We start from the raw sequence: 18,561 nt of genomic DNA on the forward strand, positions 1-18,561 counted from the left end.
CTCTCTCTGCTCCCTGCTCCCCCTCCTGCCTGCCTCTCCCTGCTCCCCCTCCTGCCTCCCTCTCCCTGCTCCCACCTCTCTCTCTCTGCTCCCTGCTCCCCCTCCCACCTCCCTCTCGGCTCCCACCTCCTTCTTCTTCCACCCTCTCCCACCTTCCCTGCTCCCTCTCCCACCTTCCCTGCTCACTCTCCCACCTCCCTCTCACATGTCCCTCACCCTCCTCCCTCTTCTTCCTCCCTCTCCCTGTTCCCCCTCCCGCCTCCCTCTCTCTGCTCTCACTTCTCTCTCCCTCATCCCTCTCCCTCCTCCCTCTCCAGCCTCCCTCTCCTGCCACCCTCTCTCATCTCCATCTCCCTGATCCTACCTCCCCCTTCCTGCTCTTGCCTCCCTCCCTGTGCTCCTGCCTACCCCTTCCTGCTCTTACCTCCTTTTCTGTGCTTCTGCATCCCCCTACTTGCTCCTGTCTCCCTCTCTGTGCTCCCGCCTCACCCTCCTTGCTCCTGCCGCCTCTGTGCTCCTGCCATGCTGGCTTGGTGTCAGCTCTTCAGAAAGGCATTCACTTCCACTTTCCTCTCTCCTTTTTTAGGACTGCTGACTTCTTGTCCTTCCGGAACTCTCCCTCTCCCCCCAATGCCCTTCTGTCATGTAAAGCCCCGCGTGGAGGCCGCCTCCCTGCCCCGAGCCATTCCGGTGGTGGTAGCACTTCCCATGCCTGGCGTGTCCCAGTCCTCGCCCTCCGCCATGTGGCAGACACTCCATCGGATCTGGGCACGGAGGCGGGGAGGCATTGTTGTTTGGTGGCTCATTGGCTGACCTTTGCTGTCTCAGTGGAGCATGAAGAGGACATCAGAATGCCTGTCCCTGCCCAGTAGGAGGCAGAGAGATGGATTGTGGCCTCGGTTGAAGGGAGCCAGTGACCTATTCAAGGGAACAGAGAAGACCAACAGGGGTTTGTTCCCACCCATCTGGGAAAATGGTCCTGTAGTCACAGTTGCCATGGCGGCGGGGGGCCAGGCCAGGTGCTGGTCTTGTGGGTCCCGTGGGGATGGCGGTGCTTCTGGTAAGGCAGGCTGGCCGTGCCCTTCACCTTCACCTTCAGCAGACTCGCCCTGTGCTCCTGCCCTCCCTGGATGCTCCGGATCCGGGGAGAGTGTGTGTCCCCAGAGGGAGGGCAGGAGCAGGAACAGAGCAGAGAAAGTAGTGTTGCCATGTGAGTGGAACTTGGGGCACCTGCATTCAGCTTCTAGCGGGGGACACCTGGCGTGTCGACCAGACACCGTTTCGTGGCCCACCGTGGTCCTACACTGGTCCCTGGCCACGTCGCCGGACCTCCTGCCACCCAGTCGGGCTATAGGTCAGATCGTTAAGTACTCACAGTGTGCCTTGCAGTCCCTTCTTCAGGCTCGTGTGGTTTTCTGTCACCTCCCGCGTGTTCACTGCATCTTGCCAAGGACAACAAAGGGTTCCCAGTACGGGATGGTGTCCCCACCGCCCCAGTCCTTAGAATCTACCTGGGAGGACGTCCGTAGTTCTTGAGATGGCCCTGGGGGCGGGGATGTGAGCAGTCAGTGTTCTGAGCCTGTGGTGTGCTCAGCGGCCCGAGGCTTGGGGACAGCCCCACGCGCTGAAGGACTGTCCCCCACGAGAACTCTGGAAGCACATCTTGTCCATCCCTTCCTTGCGCATAATACGTGATGAGTCCCTATGGCTTCACAGGCACCGTGTGAGGCGAATCCCGCGCCGGGACAGGAAACATAGCCGTTGTCTCGGGAGGCAGCTGTGCTCTGAGAGCCCAGAGACCGTCCTCGCCCTTTCTGGCTGCCCGGCTGAAGCACCAGGGCGGGAGAAACGGGCCGGAAACTTGTGCCACAGGAGGTCGAGAGGCAAACGGAAATGGCGCCCTGCCTCCCTCACGGGGTCTCGTGCGGCCAGGCCCCAGTGACGTGCCCATCCTGGGACTCAGGGAAGCCTCTTCTCTAGAGTATCTTCTAAGGAAATGAGTAGAGCTGCGTCCAGAGGTGTCGCTCTGAGGATGCTTTGTGAAGGAACCTTGTTTGAAACTGAGCACTGGAAGTGACCAAGATGGCCCCCGCAGGAGGGTGGGCAAACAGGTCACAATCATCTCTATGACAGAATGTGGCATCACCACGGCAGCGATGTTGAAGAAGAGGATTGACCTGGTGGGACAAGGTGTATGAAGAACAGCCTGTACAGAACAGACGGGAACGTATGTCACATTGTAAGAAAGAAACCATGTCAACTTGGAGGCGAAATCCCAGAAAGGCGTTAACCAGCGCATGCCTGTGGATTGTGGGTTGTAGGCCGTTTGCAAGTGGTGGAACTCCCAGTGCCTGGAATTCTTTCTCAGGGTCATACTGTTGAGAAAGTGTCACATGAACATGTATAATTACTTTTGCAATTAAAACAATCAGTTTGATACAGGAAATAAAAACACGTACAAGCCTTCATCCATATATTTCAATACTTAATCATTTTTTTAAATAGATACTATGAGATAGTGTTGATTTTCTTCAAAAAAATTTTTTATTGAGGTTTTATTTGTTTTTGAGAGAGAGAAAGAGCGCACCCATGGTGCAGCAGCAGAGAGGGAGGGGGACACAGAATCCGAAGCAGGCTCTAGGCTCCGAGCTGTCAGCACAGAGCCTGATGTGGGACTTGAATCACGAACCTCTAGATCATGACCTGTGCTGAAGTCAGACTTGTAACTGACTGAGCTGCCCAGGGTCCTCTATGCTTAGTCATTTTTAAATGTAGATATTTCTGGTATTTCACTTCTAAGATGCTATTTATTAGTCCTTCCCATCTTATTCTGAATTAGCTGATCTTAGGCACAAGGAAATGAGAGCTTAGATCGCCAGGAATGAATGTGGGTGGGGGAGGGCTCGAGTCCCTTAACATCAAAATAGTCAGATCTAATGCATTAATACTAAAATTCTAACTTCAGTTGCCTGCTTAGACACTCCCCCTGGAAATTCTGTACTGAAACATTATACACCTGTGTCCCTCCTTGGCTGGGGAGCACCCACTGAGCCTCGCCTTGCCTCCCTTGCCCAGAAAGAGGCTGAATGAGAGGTTAGAAAGTGTCAGGGTCCAGCGTGGACTCACAGATACCTGAGTCACGTTTCCGGCCTCCATGGTGGGCTTCTGGTCAGCAAAGGTCAGGCCACAGAGCTGTATCAGTGAATCAGCCCATTAGGAATTTAGGTCTTGTTTTAAGCAAGTACTTTGCTGCAGGATTTCTTAGAATAAACCTGCGGGACATTTCTTAAGAGAAGGCTCCACTGCGTTCTCAGGGAGAAGGAGCAACCAGGTCTGTGCACCCACCGCCTCTGGGCCCCTCCCATCTCACAGTTCCTGTGGTGAGGCTCTAGAAACCCTCCCTTACTGACCCAAACCCTGAGCTTACTGAATTTAGTGAGCTCCGGAATTCTCTTCCCACATGAGGGTGCTGTCTGTTCAGGTGACGATGAAGACTCGTCATGTGCCTACCGGCAGCCCCTTGTTTGCAGGACCTTCCTTGCAGCTTCTGAGCCACCCTGTCTGTGGCCAAGGCACTTTTTAGACATCTGGAATCTTAACCACCCACGTGGGGCATGCTCACGGCTCTGGGAACACTGAAGTGAAGCCTGAGTTGACAGAGACATGAGGGATGTCCATCCAGGTTGGTGATATGCACCCCAGGAAGACGCTCCTAGTCCAGGATTCTGGTATTGTTTACAAAAGATCTCCCATGACAGAGGTTGGCAAGAAATCCATACTAATGTCAGTGCCTTTCCCCTTCCTTCTGTTTCTCTTCCTTGAGCACGTATTACTATAGGGGACCCTCCTCCCCCAGAATTTTATTAACAGAATGGTGGGCTTCTCAGGATTTCCATCCTATTTCCTCGGGGGAAGAACAGGGCGGCTGCTGACATGCTCCAGCTGCGGGGTCAGGGCTTCTGGCCTTCGTCCTGGGCTCTGCTCCCTGTGTTGGAGGGAGGGCTTGGGGGGCCCCGGGGGCCTGGAGACGCTGCCTTGTCTTGAGCCCAGCTCCACGCAGGAGCGTTTGGGCCTGGAGCTGACGTCTGCGGGTCTCCACTGTCTTCTGTGGCTGCTGTCAACTCTGTTGGGGCCAAGACACATAAGTCATTCTTCCCAGGCCTGGGCTGTTCAGACTGGTGCCTTCTTGGGCTCCATGGTAGGGCCCCACTCTTGGGGGATTAGGGATATAAAAAAACGATAATGAAGAGAAGAGATATTTTCAGTAAAAGTTGTCTAGGCTTCTGCTAAAGACTTTAATTGCTGATATGTGTCCGTGACGAGGTGGGAAGCCCACAGAGGAGCCCATGTGGACAACTCAGGGTGCGTGTGTGTCGTTGACGGGACCAGGGGCGTCCAAGATGCGCCTCAGACAAAACCAGACCCCCCAGGGCCAGCCTCCTCTCGGCCCATCACCCAGCTTCAGGCTTCCTTTCTCCTGCTCCGCAGCACTTCGAGGCCTGGCCGCTGCGCCAAACCCTCCTTTGGCTCTGGTGGAAAGAAGTGCCCCAGAATAGGGTTTTACCCAGGGACAAAGAAGTTAAACCTCGTTCTGAATTCAGCAGGAGCAAAGAAACTGTCCTGTTTCCATAAAATAAGACTCATCTACAAAAGCAACAAAATAATATTCTTGAAAAATGAAGTTTTAATTCCTTTTTTTGTTAATTGTTTATTTTTGAGAGAGAGAGTGGGAGGGATGGTGGAGCAAAGAGAGAGGGAGACAGAGGATCCTATACAGGATTCGAACTCATGTACCAGAAGATCACGACCCTGGCCGAAGTTGGACCCTTAACTGATTGGGCCATCCAGGCACCCCAAATAAAGTTTTAATGAAAACATGTCCTTCCCCCACCAAAGATCGCAGTGAAGCAGAGCGGAGCACGTCACCCGCAGGGGAATTCTAGGCGAGGATCTGAGCATCGGGTCACCTCTTCATCCCCTGGCAAGTCTCCACTGATGTGCGTCCAGGCTCAAGTGCAGAACCTCCTGTTAACCACACAGCCGGCAGGACCTTAGTGAGGAGCGTCTGGTTTTGAAGACATGGATATGGGGGCTGAGAGTGGGTCCAGGGTCCGCTGCAGGCTCTGGCGTCACAGCGTTGGGCACACTCACGAGATTCCCTTCAGGCACACCCACACACACACTGGTGCAGGGATGGAGGGTGCAGGAGCGACATTCCTGCCTCGTGGCCTTACCAGCAGGCAGTCGGGACAGAGCCTCTCCCCACGGCGGCATTTCCCGAGGTGGTGCTCCTTCTGGACTGAGGAATAGCCAGGGCACAGGCGAAAAAGGACGGGGTACTTTTTAAGGTGATGCTGTGTGTCGTGGTGAGCCCGGCTCACTGAGCAGTGTCTGCACACCTGTGGGCTGGAGACCATTCCGTCGCTGGGGACACGGGCGCGGGCGGGAAAGGCCTGAACACCCCACTGCTATTTTGTCAGCATGGGTAGTCTGTTTTGCAGATGCCTTGGGTGTGTGCGTGTGTGTGTTGTATGCCTTTTGTGAGGATACTTTTGTGTCTGCTTTCCTCCTTCTGTAGTCCATCTCCACAACTTCTGCAGGGGTGGAATTTGTCATGGCTGCCTGCTCCTCCTGCACGTGGATGTGTCCTGTTTCTCAAACCATTTCCCTGCTGTTGATCCAGTAGGCACTTTGGCGTTTTGTAATAGCGAAGACAGTGATGAACGTCCACATGTCACATTTTAGCCCGACGTCTCATTACTTCCTTGAGGTAGATTTGGACTGGAGGTGGGCCCGGTGGCAGACACAGTTGAAGCCTCTGACACATGGTGGTGAGATGACTGCTTGGGGGGAAGTGTCCCCTTTACGTGCTCGTCATCAGCGCTGAGCACATTAGTGTAAGTGCTGGTTCCAGAAGAAAATTCTGCATTGGTTCCCTTTACGTTTTTAGTAACGGACAGCGAGTCTGTGTCCCTTTGCAGGCCACCGTTAATGTGCAGGTGCTTTATTTGACCTTCTTTTCAGTGATGCAAATGACCCATGAGTCTTTTTTCCCCAAAGATGGAAAGACCACAGATAAAGTCCCCGTTGACCCTTCCTCCCCCATCCCCTTTCGGACCCCACTTGTGAGGTCTTTGGAGATAGGTCGATGGGTACTTGATATTGTAGGTGTTAAAAACTAGTATTTTAAATACGTAGAGGGTGCAATTTGTGGTTTTCAACGTTTTTCATTCATCATGGAAGTCTTTTTTAAAATTAGTTTATTTTGAGACCGAGCATGAGCAGGGGAGGGGCAGAGAGAGAGAGAAGCAGGGGTCAACCGACACAGGGCTCAAACTGGGGAACCGCAAGATCATGACCTGAGCCAAGGTCCAGATGCTTAAGCAGCTGAGCCACCCAGGTGCCCTGGTTCCCCCACAGGTTTACAAATGGAAAGAAGCCCCACAGTTACAGACATGACTTAGAACATGTGAGCGAGACACCCGCATTTCTTAACTGTGTTGGTGTGGACTTTCTGCCTTTCGAGTTGTCTATGGTCAATAAACATTTAATCCCATAGCAGTGACTCTGTCACTCAACAGGCAAAGCCATTTCCGTGTCTATTGGCCCAGGAAAGTGTATGTAGTGCAAGGAGAAAGAATACTACCTTTTGGGTTGAAACCTTCCTATTATTTGCTGTCCCAGAAGAGGGTTGGAATGAGGAGTCATAGAGCTGGTTCAGGAATGGTCATGCAAACCTCAGCTGCTGCATTTAATCTAATACTTGTTGGGGTGCCTGGGGAGCCCAGTTGGTTAAGCATCTGACTCTTGGTTTAGGCTCAGGTCAGGATCTCCTGGTTTGTGGGATCGAGCCCTGCATTGTGCTTCAAGCAGATAGTTTGGAGCCTGCTTGGGTTTCTGTCTCCCCTGTCTCTCTGCCCCTGCTTGTATTTCTTTTCTCAACATAAATAAATAAACTGAAAATAAAATAGAATGATATTTGCCTATTCTCAAAATCTTCAGGCTCAAATGTGAAAATGTATGAGAAAGGTCTTTGTAAATAGTGTTTCTTCTCAAAACATTCAGTTACCATGAATGGTTTTGGTTAAAGATGAAAAATGGCTTACACTGGAGATTGGTGGAGATTTTCCTTTTATTTGGTGGCTGTTTTTCCTTTTAAATGTCGAGATCGATGGTGTAGAGAGTTTCTTTCCCCAGCGGACCCTTGGGCTCCTTCCCGTCGCCTCCTTTCTCACTTCCTGCCCTTATTGTCGCAGGCAGAGCTGCAGGGACTGGAGAGCTGTGGACCTTCTGGATCCCAGGGCTGTGAAGCCGGAGCCTAGCCGAGGGCATACCAAGGACAGCGCGTAAGTCACTCGGCCTTCCATCCGCTTTCAAACATGTCACGGATCTGAAGTTCCCCACAGTTGTTCCCGCTTTGTCCTGAGGTTGTCTGCTCAGGTGCTGGAGGGGTCCTCCGGGCCTTCGCAGTCCCCAGCTCAAAATCAGCCAGGGGATGCCAGTCTGCCTTGGGGAAGGAAGGAAAAAGGATGGGCGAGGCCAGCCCCCTCCCCGGACCAGGAAGGCAGCAGAGGCCAGGGCGCTGGAAATGACAGAAAAGGGAGACACAGAGTCTTGTAATGAGCAAGGACGTTGAAGAGGAAGAAGGACTGCCTAGATGAAGCAACATCCCTACTTGAGCCTAAGCCATTTTCCACCTTTAACCAAAACTATGAATTGTTTAATTTAATTGTAGAGGAAATCATCAGGGAAGGTTCCAAGGGCAGTGGTGGGGGGCTGGGGGAGGTAGGTAGTGATTTGGGGCCAGGCCTTTTCCTTTATCCTGGAACTGGTTTTGTTTGAGGCTCTTTACCCAGGGACTGTGCTCCCCAGCATGCACTCTGCCTTGGGGCTGGACTGTCCGGAGCCTGGCCAAGCGGAGTGACAGTCCGACCATTTCTTTTGTTGAGGAAGTCCTTCCGAAGAGTGCCTGTCACCGCATGGAGCCGTGTGCTGCACGTTGGCGGTTGGTTTCCACTCCAGCATGTGCTTGCTGTGTCCTCACAGCGGAGTGTCGCTGTCTTGAGGCTGGGGGACAACGGCATGTGGCACAGAGCGCTCTGCAAGACGCATTCACTCACCGGCTGTGTTAGGAATCGGTTGTTGCATTCATGATGGTAGTAAATCCTTTATCATGGCCAAATAAAAATTTTTGTGTAAAAATCCATCCCATTTTATCTTTATTTTTACTTTCCACAATTTGGTATTTTGTTGCCAGTCTAGGGGGTGTAAGACAGTATATCATTCTGGCCTTAATTTGCATTTTCCTGGTTAGTAGTTAGGTTGGGCATCTTTCTCTTTAGTATCCTTTGGAGGACAGAGTTTGTGATGTTGATGTAGACAAAATTTTTAGTTTTTTATTGTATGGCTAATGGACTTTTGTTTCTGTTTCTGGTTTTTGTTGTTTTGTTTTTTGAAATATAGTCTAATATGTGTTTGGTTTTTTTGTGTTGCTCTTTTTTTTTTTTTTTTTTTTTTTTTTTTTTTTTTTTTTTTTTTTTTTTTTACTGACGGTTTTGCTGATTTGCATTCTCATTCAGTGTTTTTTTTCTCTGTTGGTTTGGGATGCCTCCTGTTTCTGACCTTCTGCGATTCCCTGAAAGTGTATCAGCATGCGTCACAGTTTTGGAGCCGATCGGGAGTAAAGGTGTCATGTCCCCTTTCAGAACAGTGCACAACTCATAGGACACTAGAGAAGAGTGTCTTCTGTTCTCGGGCGTTCCTCTCCGTGTCACAGCCCTGCGTGTCACTGTACACATCGGCCCCTGGCTGCTGTGTGGAATGGGATTTACCTTCCTGTGTCTCTCATCTCTTGCTTCTCCTCCCTTCTTCCATCCTGTTCCTTCCCTCTGGGGAGATACTCCTTCTCCAGAATTGTCTTCCCTTAGCATCACTTGGGGGCATCGGTTCATGTGACAGTGTGTTGGCTTCGCTTTCCCTGTTCTTAGCTGACAGTCATGGTCTCAAAGCTCTGTGAACGTGCTGCCCATTATCCCAAGGCTTTCATTGTTGCTGTTAGGAACCTGTTCTTTGATGAATGACTGGGCCTGTTTTGAGATCATTTATGTGTCACTGGGGCCCTGCCGTTTCCCCACAGCATGTTTGTGTGCGGCTTTCTGACTTGTATCCTGTTGGGATTTGTTGTGGGTCCTGTAGCTGGATTCATGTCGTTCGTTAGCTCTGAAAACTTCCCAGCTGCTAATGTCCTGCTCTCTCTACTTGCTCCTCCTGGTTTTGACAAGTAGATGTTAGAGCTTGTAATTGGTGTTTTCTTCCTTGTCCTTTGCTGTTTGAGTCAAGTTAATTTCTTACGATTTGGCTTCCATTTCAGTATTTTCTCTTCAGCTCTGTTGAATCTTTTATTTAACCCATTCTTTGAGTTTTTAATTTCAGTGATAGTATTTCTTCATCTTTAAAAGCTTCATTTCTGCTTCAGATCTGCCTGAGTATATTGTGATGGTCTCTTTTTCGCCGGCTCATTTTTTTTTTGTGTGACTCCATTTTTCATATCTTTAAGCAACACCAAGCAGAGTTGTTTGCTATTCTGCATTTGGTAATGCCCGTAACCGAAACCTTTGATGGTGTAACTCTGTGGCTTGTTTGCTAGTGTCCACGGTGAGTTTTGTGTGCTAATAATACCTGTTTGATATTTGTGTGTCAGGATCCTGAGGTCTTACTTCCTGAAACTTGAGTTTGTTTGTCCTGGGAGCCAGGAGGGCACCACAGAGCCAGGACCACTTTTGTTTCCTTTGGGAACCCTGGTTTCGGGTTGGGTTTTCCCATCCTGCCGCAAGCTGAGGGTCCAGACGCCCAGCCCATTGCTGGTATTCGTGAGGCCTCAGGGTTGCGCCTGCTCTCTTCTTGGCTCATGTTCTAGGGTGCCGTTCTTGCCCTGTCTTCCTGGTGTTTGTTTCTCTACTTGGGGCTGACCTGTGTATTAAAAAGTATTCTTACAAAGAATGTATGCAGGGGCACTTGGACGGCTCAGTCAGTTAAGCATCAGACTTTGGCTCAGGTTATGATCTCACAGTTTGTGTGTTTGGGCCTCACGTCAGGTTCTCTGCTATCAGCTCAGAGCCTGCTTCAGATCCTCTGTTCCCCTCTCTCTCTGCCCCTTCCCTGCTTGCGTGTTCTCTCTCTCTCTCTCCCTGTCTCAAAAATAAACATTAGAAAAATAATTCTTCCAGAACCTAAGTATAGCATAGCAGCAGGGCCCTAGGAATACCTAGTCCACCACAGTTTCTGAATTAGTGGTACCCAAGTGATATTTTAAAACCGGTGTTCTTTATGTGCCCTTTATCAATTTTTTTTAGACACTTAGATCTTTACCTGGCATATGACTTTATTTCACCCACAGCTGGAAAAATAATGCAGTAACGATCATCTTGAAAGCTCACAAACTTTACCTATAATCACATCACATGCTATGGCCTTAAACTTTTGCCTGAATTTTTTTTCCTAGTTAATCTACTAATCGACTAATTCTAATTAACCTACTAATATTTACTTCCTTGGAAAGTCAAATCACTACTTTTGGAATAACTCGTAAGTACTTTTTGTGCTCCTTTATTCAGCTTCATTTTTCTGTTCATCCGGAATCCTGGGTATAAAGATTCAGTGGATCTCTGCCCGTGGAGAAGGTGGCATGCGGAACACAGGTGTTTACGGTTGTGAAGTAGAGGCGTCCTCAACCACAAACTCCCTGTCATTACGTCGTATGTCCCCTTCACATGCCTAGAAAACAGCATGACATTTTGGATCTATGAAATGTTAAGTTGCCTTGGGCATTGGCCCAGGAAAACATGTTTTATTTCAGAGCTGGTAACTGAGGCTGCCGATTGACTCTTTTTTTCTCGGTTCTGCAGCAGATTCATCACCTGGTGGCAACCGTACTGTTTCAGAGGCTGCCCAGGCCTGATGGGAGTGTGTAGCTTGTGGCTTTGTGATGAACGTGTGGTGGGTCTCGTCTGCGGAGTCTCTACGCTCTGCTGGCTCCAGGCAGGACTCTTGTGCCACCAGTGGAGCCATCACAAAGGCAGGCACAGAAGCACTCCCGGAAAGCACGTAGCTCTGTGGCTAGAGGTTCTCTGAAGGATTGCCTGTCGCTAGCTTCGTACTTCTACTTGGGAAATAGACGTGTCTGATAATTCTGTACCTTTCTGCCCTTGGGCAGTGATTACTTCGTCTGTCTTCCCATGTTGTGGATTAAGGTTTGGCTGTCAGTTCCGGAACTGCTAATGGGTTCCACTTTCCAAATGGTTTGGTTAGCCGAGCACTCCACTCCAGAACCTTCTCTGGGGAGCTGGGAAGGAGATGGAAAGAACTGGAGAAGCTTGCTTCCTGGGGAAGCACCGGGGGCTGGGGAGCCAACATCTAGGAGTGCACACAGCCTGAGCGTCGGGACAGAGGTCTAACTGCAGGTGCCTCCCTAACCCTCCCCCCGCCCCCAGCTCTGTCGTCCCTGTGTCTGGTCAGTCATTTTGTAAAGTGGTAACTGGCCCTTCGAGCCTCCCCCTTCTCTTCTTTTTATATAAATATGTGTTTCTTTGCAGGTTGCGATTTGGATCATTTAGTGATTTTTAAAAAAAAATTTTAATGTTTATTATTTTTGAGAAAGAGGGAGAGACAGAGTGTGAGCAGGGAAGGGACAGAGAGAGTCACAGACACAGAGTCTGAAGCAGGCTCCAGGCTCTGAGCTGTAAGCACAGAGCCTGATGTGGGGCTCTAACCCACAGACCATGAGATCATGTCCTGAGCTGAAGTTGGACACTCAAGGAACTGAGCCACCCAGGCGCCCCTCATTAGCCTGATTGTTCCATAGTTCACTTGAATGCAGTTTCTTCCTGTGGAGTTCTGACTCTGGTCCTATCAAAATGATGCAGAGAGACAGCCCAAAAGGCGGTGTTTCTCATGTCCTTTACAGTTAGGCTGTTAAAAACTGGGGCTTGATAGCCATTGTCAAGACGAGTGACATGGTCACCAGATCCCATGGGCTTTGCTGCATGTGTCCCTGGTCTCTTGACCTTGGTTCTGATTGAGCTTCTCTAGACCATGAACCTGGGGCCTCTCGTCTCTCCAGCTCAGCCCTGGGACACTTGGCCATTTGTAACATTTTTTCTCCCTTCCTCCATGAGGTAATGAACTTGTCTGTTTCTAAATAAGGTTTAGAGAAACAGGATTATTTTAAGCACCTGCTTCTCTAACTTGTCCTCTCTCCTGCTCTGCAAATTTATACCTGAGTGCTTGTTGTCAGACCCTCGTTGATGCCTACGCAAGTGCCCACAGAATAATTTTCATTTGCCCTTTTCTCAGTCAGGGTGTTGAGGGGTTGGTAGTACGGCCCAGCGGGAACCGCACTGGCTCCATTGGGAGCCAGACAACCAAAGTTCATGGCAAAGTTCTCTTCCTGGTTTGTACGACTTTGGTTAATCACGTAGCTCTTCTAGGTTTTATTTTCCCACCTAGTAGATAGTCTGTTCATGTGCTAGAGAGGTAGTTCCCAAAAGTTTTGCTCTTAAATTCTTTCTTATCTTCAACACTATCGAGGATCTCACAGAGCTCTGCTTATGTGGGTTTATATCTAGCATTTACAGTTGGCAGAAAAATGGCTCCCAAAGGTGTCCCCATCCTAATACTGAGAACCTATGATTGTATCACAGGATATGATGAAGAAGACTTGTCGATACAATTAAGGTTCAGATCTTGAGATAGGGAAAGTCCCACGGATTGTCCAGTGGGCTCTGTGCAGTCCCAGGGGTCCTTACAAGAAGGCGGCAGGAATGTGAGAGCCAGAGAAGGAATTACGGGATGACAGTAAAGACGAAAGGGCTGTCCCTGCTGGAAGGGGGGCCCGGAGATGAGCAGGTGCAGGATCTCCCCTCGAGCTTCAGGAGGGGCTCAGCCCTGCCAGCACCTTCCCTTGGGCCCTGCACGACTCCGTTCTAGACTTGTAGCCTCCAGAACGATCAAGTAATTTGTGTTATTTTAAGCCCCCATTAAATCAATTTAAATTTGGGTTTCAAATATTTTAAACTGCCCTTAAATTAAGTTAACTTTAACTTAAAATTTAAAAAATGAATTTATTTAAGACGAATGAACCCTTGCAGGTTAGCATAGATTACTTTCCTGGGGGCAAATAAGAGTTTCTAACTATCAGTAGTAAGACCCGCGTTGCTTTATATTTTATAAACCTCATTAATTCCACCTTAATAACAACTTGATCCTCACATTGGCTTTGGCATTCAGTCACTTGTGACATCGGTTGTCACATAGCCTCTAAAAACTCCCCCATTTACTAAGGAGAGAATGAGCATGAAGGAGGCAAACATATTTTAATGTCACTACTGAAATAGTTTGGGCCTCACTGATTACCTCAAATGTGCTGGTCTCCCAAGGGTCCCCAGACTGACGCTGGGGGCTTCTGGGCTGGAGCGTAGCCCTGTGGCCACAGCCAGCTACAGGTGACTGGGGTTCTAATGCTGGAAGCCAGTTAACAAAGTGGGGGTTCTGTCATGAAGAAGGAAGGAGTGGATATTAAGGGGCACATAACAATTTCAGATTCTTATATCAGAGTCTGATGCGTGTGGTTGGTAGATAATCCCCAGAACTTTGGTTTCCCTTCTCCTTGCCATGAAAAACGGGAGTTTTGCTTTGGCGGCATCGTTTAGAAATACCTGTGATGAACACAGTGGCACGTAGGAATTGCCATGAATCACATTTTTAGACTCTGTGGAGAAATTATGTAAGAATCTTTTGTGTGGTGTTCACAAGCGCCTTTCTGATGTCTTGTTTGGGTCTTTGGAACTTAACAATAAGCTTCCTTTCCTTGGGTAGGAGGGATGGTGGAATTGAGATAAGATTCAGACTAGCTTTGATTCATCAGTTGTTTTCTGTGGGTTTGAAAATACAGCGGGCGTGACATTCCCTCTGGGTCATTTTGTCAGCACTTCCTGCTGATCCCTGGCAGTGCCCCACGGATGAAGAATAACCTAAGTCCGGCTTCTGATGCGAGAGAGCAGTTAAGAGTCTTTGTGCTAGGATGCTTATATTTATAAAAGATGTGTAGAGGGGCGCCTGGGTAGCTCTGTCGGTTGAGCATCTGACTCTTCATTTCAGCTCAGGTCATGACATCAGGGTTGTGGGATCGAGCCCCATGGCAGACCCCGTGCTGAGTGTGGAGTGTGCCTGGGATTCTGTCTGCCCTTCCCCCACTCATGTGGTCGCTTGCTCTCTTCAAAAAAAGTGTATATAAATACAGTAGAACAGTTTGGACTTAAGTGCCTTAATTTTGAGCATAATATGGCTTACTATCCATCTTATGCATTGAGGACTGTGTTAAATGCATTCTTAGCGCTATCCTCCTCTTTCAGTCAGTTCTCATAATTCCTTGTGGGTGAGGGAGAGCTTGGAGATGCTTGAACAGAGCAGCGTACAGTCCTGATCTGTAATTCTGGCCTCTGCGGTGGGAGCCGCTTCTGTGTCTGCCACACCTGTGGGTCTGTCCCCTAAATGGACTGGCCGGGAAGGGGGGTTTCGGGCCAGGGGTGGTGGAGAGGTCAGCTTACAGCCCGGAGCAGGGACACCTCTTTGGAAGCCGCCCCAGGGTGGGTACTTTGGGGACCAGAGGGTCACGTCCGTGTCTGGTGACCTTTCTGCACTGGAGCCTAAAAGGGCACTTTTCCTTGCTTTCCTGTGTTTTCCAGAAGCCACTGAGGACCGTCTGGCCCTTGGTGGTTTCTGCTCTAGCTCGCGCAGACTGTGTTCACAGCACACGGGGTTCTTCTCGGGGGAGCCCTTGGGAAAACAGAGCGGGTTGAAAGCACTTCAGCTGATTGGAACTTGCTGGCACCTTGCATCAGGCAGCTTGGTGTTTTTAGCGATCAGCGTCGTGATGGTAGTGTTCATTACCCATACGTGCGCACGACAGGAAAATTGTTAAGTGAAACCAGTGGAAGAGCAACCCTGTTAGTGTTGGAACATGTTTCAGACCGCTATTCCCCGGGGGCTCTTCACTCCACGCCAGCCGTCTTCCAGAAGGGGATTCACTGGCTTCCAGGAGTGGGGAACCGTGTCCTCCCCTCTTCATTTCAGGGAGTTAACGGCCATGGCCACTGTCACCCTGGTCTGCTGGCCGGTGGCAAGGGTCAGCACGGTGCCGGGTAAGAGAAAGCTGTGGTCAAAAGCCATGTGGTGATTTATTGCAACAGTTTGTGGTTTTGGAAACAAGGGCTGGAATACTTTTCTGATACTTTAGAGTAATTGCAATACAATTACAATTGCAACACAACTAGTGTTTTGGTCTGGGAGTTCCTACATTAATCAGGAAATGTAAATAGGGTCTATGTGACAGACGCCTGGCTAGTTCAAGGCCAAGAGTGGGGTCTGAGTTTCTCACCAGCTGTTCAGTGGGGGGCTGTCCTCGGGGCCGGGCTTTGCGGCGGGTCCGGATGGTGGCCAGCCTTCACACCACGGTCCTCGCTGCCTGTGCAGAGGGCTCCTGGGCTGTGTCAGCGTGGGCCCCTCCATCAAGAGGACTGTGCTCTGCTGGCGGCCGGCCAGTGACTGGTGGGTCACGACGTCCCCCTTCTCGTAGGACTTTATGGTGCCTCGTCCACAGCAGCGCACACCTCAGACTACAGCGTCTCCAGTGGTGGAGTTGACTCTGTGGCAGGTGGTTGGATTGGTGGAGTCGGACTCTGCGGCAGGTGGTTGGAGAGGAGTTTTGGAGGCCGTGGGTGCCTCTCTGGTGGCGTCACCTGTGCAGTCACAGGTTCTGCCTTCTGGTCTGTGCTCTGACCTCAGGAAATGAGCAGTGCTGGGCCCTATAGCTGTGTGCTGCTGGCTTACTGGGTGCTCAGGGGTGGTACTGAGATGCCCGGCCCATCAAATGCTGCGTCTGAGGACGAGCCTGGTTACGACGCTGGGCCAGTCTCACTCCAGATGGTGCTGGAATCTTCAGTGTCCTCGACTTTTCCTTCATGACCGGTGCTGGTCCCAGCTTGCAGTGGCTCACTGCTGTCCTGCTCACCTTTGTGTCTGCGCCATTCACCGTGGGTGCGGTGCACCGTGCTGAAGGGACAGGACAGACATGCATCCTGGAAAGCGAACTTCTCCCTCAACAGCACACAGCAGCCTGAGAATAGATAGTTGACTTTTAATTTGGTCACGAGAAAGGGTAGAAGGGGTCCTCATCATCTGCCAGAGCCCTTCTAGCAGACGACGGTTGTAAACCCAAAAAGGTGTTTTTTTCCTTCTCTTTTCTTATGTCATGTACATATTTATTTAATTTATGGGAGAGCACAAGCAGAGGAGGGGCAGAGAGAAGGGGACAGAGGATCTGAAGCAGGCTCTGTGTTGACAGGCTGACAGCACCAAGCCCAATGCAGTTGGTACTCATGAACTGTGAGATCATGACCTGAGCCAAAGTCAGAAGCTCAACCGACTGGGCCACCCAGGCGCCCCTCAAAAGTCTTTTCAAAGTACATGTCTTGAAGGAACAGATTTATAGTCTCATTGTGGTAGTGATTATAGAAACCTGTCCCTGTGATAACGTATTAGAGGACCATATACAAAAAGAAATGGCCCATAACCACTAAGAAGCGAGCATGAGTGAGACTTGGAGAAGGTCTGTGGTTGAGTGAATAGTCCCGTGCCAGCATCCAGTTCCTGCTGTGGATAGCGTGATGCGGTTATGTAAGATTGGGGGCGGGGGCTTGACGAGGGACCCATGGAACCCTCCTCTTTGCCGCATCTTTTGGAGTCTAAAATTATTTCAAAGTGCAGAGTTAAAAGAAAGACACAGTGACGTACTGCCTTGTGCCTATCACAATGGCTAAAAGCCAGACAAATCCAAACCAGGTAGTAACGAGTCCTAGTGATTATGGCGGAGCACCTGGACCCCTTGCCAAGCCCAGCATCCGCTTACCATGGAAGCCAGCACATCCTCTCCCAGGTAGGTTCCCAGGAGAAGTGGAGACCTCCAGTCACACAGAGGCTGGTGCCTCTGACGGCATCACTCGTAACTGCCCTGAACTGGGAAGAACGGAATCTTCCTTTGACGAGTGAATGGATGCATGAACAAATCTGTCGGTGGAATACTCTGCAATGAAAACAGGGGACAAACACCATTATTTGAATAAATATCACATGCATTGTGTTTTGTGAAAGAAGCCAGGCTCTAAAAGGTGCATTCTGTATGAGTCTGAAGGGCCTGTGATGTTCTGGGGATGCCTGAAGAAGGTCAGAAGACAGACCATGGTTGATGGGGGCCAGGGAAGATTGACTTTCCAAAGGGCACATGGAACTTTCTGGAATGAATGAAATGTTCTGTACCTTGACAGGAGAGGTGATTACACGCCTGTATGGCATGGTCAAAATTCAGAGACCTGTCATGAAAGCAGATGGGTTACTGCATAAATTATACCTTAATAAATCGAACTTTAGATGAAAACACCACCAGCAACAAGCGTAACTAATTAACATGTGGTTTGGTTTCACACCTGTGTGTGTCCACTGCTTGCCTGGGATTGGATGCGGCTTGTCCTCAGTTACACGGGCATCTCATGCGCACGGGGCAGTGCAGCCTCTTCAGGACTCTGGCCTCTCACAGAGCAGCCAAGATGACCGTTCCCATGCAGGGGGTGCTCTAGGATTTGTTCGATGGGGAGGTCCAGACAGGACTTGTGCTGGAGCTCCAGCAGAGGCGGTCAGTGGCGGCCATTACTATGTGAGCATTTAATCAAGTGTCACTTTGTCTCTTTTCCTGGCTCCCTTGCCATTAAAAGTCTCAGTAACAGATCAGACTTGGGGTTTCAGGAAGTTCTAACTCGGGGCACCTGGGTGGCTCAGTCGGTTAAATGTCTGACGTGGGCTCAGGTCATGATCTCGTAGTTTGTGAGTTGAGCCCCGTGTTGGGCTCTGTGCTGACAGCTCAGAGCCTGGAGCCTGCTTCAGATTCTGTGTCTCCCTCTCTCTCAGACTCTGCCCTGCTTGCAGTGTCTCTCTTTGTCTCTCAAAAATTTAAAAAAAAAACACCCCAAAACAACCCTAACTCTCAGCTGCTAACCACTGTGCTGTGATCTCTTCCCCAGTGGATTATAAAATGTCCCATTGTGTTTGATGTGCTGGGAGGCGGGGGGTGGGGGATGGGCTGATCTCACCGGTGACAGCCAGTGGCCTGGTTTACATGTAACTCACAAAATGTTTACAGCAGGAACTGGAAGATTCAGACTGGAAAATTGAAACCCTGGAGCTCCGAAGCAAGGTCTCTTGATCAACAACTTCCGTATATCAAAGTCAAAAGTTGATTTTGAACGGAGACTGAAACTCCGAACTCCTGGCTGTGATTTGTGGGACTGACAGACCACGTGTGCTGGAGCAGATCTGGGGGTACCGTGTGTGGGATTACACCAGACTGTTCCCACACGAGTCCTCGCTCACTCAAAACAAGTGCCTCCTAGATTGGCTTGGAATCAGTGCAATCCAGTGATCGTTTCTGTCGGCCTCTGCCAGCACTAACCAGGC

The 18,561-nt window shown here is 50.0% G+C and overlaps 1 protein-coding gene across 2 annotated transcripts in view; it reads left to right on the forward strand.

Moving 5' to 3' along the window:
• Positions 1-18,561, forward strand: part of SGMS1 (sphingomyelin synthase 1) — a 231,329-nt gene that overhangs the window by 41,428 nt on the left and 171,340 nt on the right. The window contains exons 1-2 of one of the 2 annotated variants that reach the window (XM_029931708.1): positions 1,719-2,239; positions 7,257-7,346. The gene's annotated coding sequence lies outside the window, so the exon portion shown is untranslated. Of the gene's footprint in view, positions 1-1,718; positions 2,240-7,256; positions 7,347-18,561 lie in introns of those variants that run through there. The other variant, XM_029931707.1, reaches the window with a different exon arrangement.

This window comes from Suricata suricatta, chromosome 2, assembly GCF_006229205.1.
Source record: "Suricata suricatta isolate VVHF042 chromosome 2, meerkat_22Aug2017_6uvM2_HiC, whole genome shotgun sequence".
Lineage (NCBI taxonomy): Eukaryota > Metazoa > Chordata > Mammalia > Carnivora > Herpestidae > Suricata > Suricata suricatta.